The 5,104-nt window shown below is 32.4% G+C and overlaps 1 non-coding gene across 1 annotated transcript; it reads left to right on the plus strand.

Moving 5' to 3' along the window:
* Positions 1–516: 516 nt before the first annotated feature.
* Positions 517–623, plus strand: LOC143689124 (U6 spliceosomal RNA). Its single transcript, XR_013178591.1, has one exon. It is a non-coding gene; the product is annotated as a U6 spliceosomal RNA (small nuclear RNA).
* Positions 624–5,104: the final 4,481 nt, after the last annotated feature.

The following is a 5,104-nucleotide window of genomic DNA, read 5'->3' on the forward strand; positions in this document are numbered from 1 at the left end:
TAAATCTTCCATGTGTGGAGTGAACATAATCCAACAGAGCAAAAATTTGGTGACACAAAAGCTTCAGACTAACCACTGAACCACACATACATACAATACACATGAACTAGCATAACAAAGGCTCAGAAACTGAAATAAGACTTCAACTATGTTCATAGAATTTGAGACAGAACTTACGGTCTAAGACTAACTTTGGTGACACTAAAATAAAACATTGGCAGTCTTCAGAAACCAGAATCTACAAAACATAACTTTCTTGTGTTCAGGATAAAATACAGATTTATTCAACATACAAGGAATGAGGAAAATGTGATCCATTATAAAATAACAACAGATAAAAAATATAAGATAGCCAAGATGTTGGAGCTAATAGACAACAATATTAACATTATGATTATAACTATCCATGAGCTATAAAAAAACAGAATTTAAATGGATGTAAAGATAGCACATATCATTTGCAAAGAAATAGAAGCTAAAAAAGAACTAAATAAAAATAAAAAAAAAATTGATCTGGTACTCACTTCGGCAGCACATATACTAAAATTGGAACGATACAGAGAAGATTAGCATGGCCCCTGTGCAAGGATGACATGCAAATTTATGAAGCATTCCATATTTTTTGCAAAAAAAAGAAAAAAATTTGAACTGAAATATTTCATGTCACAATTGAAAAATCACTTGATGACCTCAATAGCAGAATGGCGATGACAACAAACCCAGTTAGTGGATATAAACATAAATCAACAAGGGCTGCAAGGGTAGTTCAGTGGTGGAATTCTCACCTGCCGTGCAGGAGACCTGGGTTCAAATCCTAGTCCGTGCACTTCCTAAAACAAACAAATAAACAAGCAAAGTAAACAAACAAAAAAACTGAAAAGTTCAACAAACGGTGCTGTAGTAATGGGATATTCACATAGAAAAATAATGAAATGTGACCCCACCATACAGCATACAAAAAAAAGTTAAGTGAACAGAAATTATTCAATCTGAACAAAAGTGGAAATATTAATTAAAAACTTTCAGGGACCTGTACACAACATTAAAATTCCATATATGTATATATTTGGAGTTTGAGAAGTAGAACAGAAATAATGTGTTTGAATAATTAATGGCAAAATATGTCAAATTTGGTGAAATATATAAATTTATAAATTCAAGAAGCTCAGGATAAATTCAAATTAAACCACACCTGAACACATAATCAAGAAGCTACTGAAATCAAGGACAAAGAAATAAAACTTGAAAGCACATAGAAGAAAAGAATGTGTAGAAGGGAATAAATTTTCAAAGGATTGCAGATTATTTCACTGGAAACCAGGAGAGCCAGAAGATGGTGGAAATATCTCTTTGAAGTGCTAAAAGGAAAAAAAAAAAATAGGTGAAGTGACAACTCTGTATCCCAAGAAAATAGGCTTCAAACAGAAGGTAAAATAAAGACATTTTTAGATAAATGAAAATTATGACAATTTGTCAGCAGCAGCTGTACTGTACAAGAAATTCTAAACAATATTATACTAACAAGGTAAATGATACAAGAGAGAAATATAGGTCTGAAAGAATGAAGAAAGAGCTTCAGAAATGGTAAATATATGATAAAAGCAGATTATTTTTTTCTCTTAAGTTCTTTATATGTGAAATCTTAAAACAAAAGTATAATATTGCTGAAATTTGAATCGCATGTACATGCAATATATATAAACAATGTAATATTAAAGGAGGCAATAATTTTCTACAGTAAGATATCTATCTATCTATATATTTGGCTTTTAAAAAGGTGAATTTATTTATTTTATTTTTTAACATTTGTCCTCCCTATTATTTATTTGTTTTTAATCCATATTTTTTACTCATCTGTCTATACTTCAGATAAAAGAAGCATCAGACACAAGATTTCACAATCACACAGTCACATTGCAAAAGCTATATCATTATACAATCATCTTCAAAAAACATAGCTTCTGGAACACACCTCTACAGTTTCGGGCACTTCTCTCTAGCCTCTCTAATACACCTTAAACTAAAAAAGAGGACATCTGTATAATGTGTAAGAATAACTTCCAGGATAACCTCTCAACTCTGAAATCTCTCAGCCAATGACACTTGATTTTGTCTCATTTCTCTCTTCCCCCTTTCAATGCAAAAAGTTTTCTCAATCAAAGGGGAATTTATTAAGTTGCAAATTTATAGTTCTAAGGCTGTGAAAATGCCCAAATTAAGGCAAGGCTATGCAAATGCCCAAATTAAGACATCCAGGGAAAGATAACTTGTTTCAAGAAGGCCAATGAGGTTCAGGGTTTTTCTATCAGGTGGAAAGACACATGGCAACGTCTGCTCGCTTTCTCTCCAAGAAACTTCAACGGCTTCCCAGGGCTCTGTCTCTTCTGTAAGCTCTGTTTGTTCTGTGGGCTCTAAAGCTTTTTCCAAAATGGTTCTCTCTCAAAGGGCTCCAGTAAGCAACCCCACCTTGAATGGGTGGAGACACAGCTCCATGGACACCATCTAATCACAAGTGGGTGGGTCACATCTCCATGGAAACAATCAAAAAGTTCTCACCCAGCAATACTGAATGATGATTAAAGAACTTGGCTTTTCTGGGATACACAACAGATTGAAACCAGCACAGATGGGTTAGTGCGACATCAGCAGTTGCCAAGACTGTGAAGACCAGGAAAGATGAAGATTTAAAATTCTCTTGAATTGTCCATGCTTAGTATCTATGTGTGCTTTCTCATTTAATGCTCTTCCTAGCCCAGGAGGCAGGCAGTAGTCTCCAAATTTTACAAATTGTGGAAAATGAAGTTGAGAGGAAGGTGAACACCTTTTTTTTTTTTTAACCAATCCTACATCTATGAGTGACCCCTGAATGAAGATCCCAGGTCCACACACCCTTTGTTTACCACTGCTCCCCTGCTACCTGCACCTAAACGTACTGACTAACCGGGTCCTGATAAAGAAAACTTGACCATTGTAAAGGGAGGAATAAATACCTCCACAACAATTATAAGCAGATTTTAGGACTCCCCTGTCAGTAATTCTTAGAATGAATAGATGAAAATCAGTGAAGCCATAGAAGAACTGAACAACATTGCCAACCATCTGGATCTAGTACCCCTGGGTAGACGAACACTTTTCAAGTTCTCATGGGAGAGTCGCCTATAAGAACCATATGCTGAGTCATAGAACAACTCTCAATGAATACTAAAGGATCAAAATAATTGAGAGTATATGTATATATTTTTCACCACAAAAGAACTATCTGATCAATCAAATTAAGGTATCTCAGAAAACATCAACACCTGGAAATTAAGATACACATTTTTAAATAATTCATGGGTCAAACTGTCATTCGCAAGGGAATTTAGAAAATATTTCTAATTGAATAATAAAGAAAATCCACTGTATTAAAAGGGAAGCTTAATTAATTGTCAATATTTGAAAATAAGAAAGTTTAAACATTAATGACCCAAAGTTTCTCTCAAGAAGCTAGAAAAAAGTGAAGTAATAGCAAAATAACTAGAAATAGAAATCAACAGCATCAAAAGCAGACTGATCATAGAGAAATTTAAAAATTATTTTTAATAATAATAAAGCCCAGAAGTTGTTCTTTGAAAAGATCATCAAAATTAACAAATTCCTATCTAGAATGATCAAGAGAAAAAAGAGAGTAGTAAAATAAGGCATTATCAAATAAATATATAAAAAAGAGTTCTCATCACAAAATTCTACAGAGATTAAATGGATAGGAGAATACCACGAAAATATTGTGTCAACAAATTCAACAGCTTAAGTAGAATGTAAAATGGACAAATTTCATGAAAAAATGCAATGCAAACAAACCCAAAAAGTCACAACTTCTGTATATCTTTTAAAGATATTGAATCTATTACTGATAATCTTCCAAAAGGAAAATTCTAGATTCAGATTATTTCACTGGTGTATTATTACAAAAATTTAAGTAAGAAACAATACCAAATTTACAAAAACTGAGAGGGAAAGGGAGAGAATAGAGCACTAGAAAAACTGTTTTTCTGCACAACTCTAATTCTAAAACCTGACAAAGACATTACAAAAATAAAGAAAAAAGGATGAGAGAAGAAAGAAGAAAGGAAAGATAAAGAGGAGAAGGAGAAGGGAAGATGAAGAGAAAGAGGAAAAGGAAATTAGAGACCAATATCCTTCATGAATAATTCATAGATGCAATATCTTTATGAAATATTAGCAAAACAAATAGAAGTCAACAGTATAATAAGAAAAATACACATGGCAGATGAAATTACTTCCAGGAATTCAAGGTGTTGTATAGTGTTTGAAAATTTATCAGTGTAATGACAATATTTAAGAAGGAGAGAAATGATATGAAATTACTAAGATCATTTTAACAGATGAAGAAAAATAATTTTACACCTATTCATGATAAAACTCTTAGAAAACAATGGGTTGCAGTATACTTCATCAAGCTGATAAAGATGATTTATGAAAAATTACCACTAATATCATACTTAATGGTGAAAGACTGAGTCATTTCTCCCCATGAAAAGGAACAAGGCAAAAATTCTGCTTTCACTGCTTGTATTCCTTATCATTTGGAGGTCATAGCCATTGCATTAAAATAAAGAAAAGTAATAAAATGAAGAAAGATTGGAATGGAAGGAATAAAAATTTGCTTAATTGCAAATGAGAAAATTACTTGTATAGAAAATCCCAGGGAGCCATTACAACAACTACTAGAAAAAAAATACTACTAGAACTGTATGATTTTAGTGAAGGCCAAGATATAAATTATATATGAAAAAAATCTGTTTAATTTTTACACGATAGTGGCAAAGAATTGGGAAATTAAATCTTATCTATTTATCATCTATCTACCTATCTGTGTGTATATGTGATCTAATACAAAAAGCTCAGGAAAAACTAAAAAAATAAATTTAATACCTCTGAACTGAAAATTATAAAGCATTTCTTAGAGAAGTTAAAAACAGACAAGTATGAACTCTCTTATTCCAGATTTCATATGAATGGAATCATATGCTGCGTTTCCTTTTGTGCCTGGCTTGTATTACTCAACTGGTAGCATTGGTGGTACCTGGAGGGAGGGAGAAAG

The sequence above is a fragment of the Tamandua tetradactyla genome, chromosome 6, assembly GCF_023851605.1.
Source record: "Tamandua tetradactyla isolate mTamTet1 chromosome 6, mTamTet1.pri, whole genome shotgun sequence".
In the NCBI taxonomy this organism is placed as follows: Eukaryota; Metazoa; Chordata; class Mammalia; order Pilosa; family Myrmecophagidae; genus Tamandua; species Tamandua tetradactyla.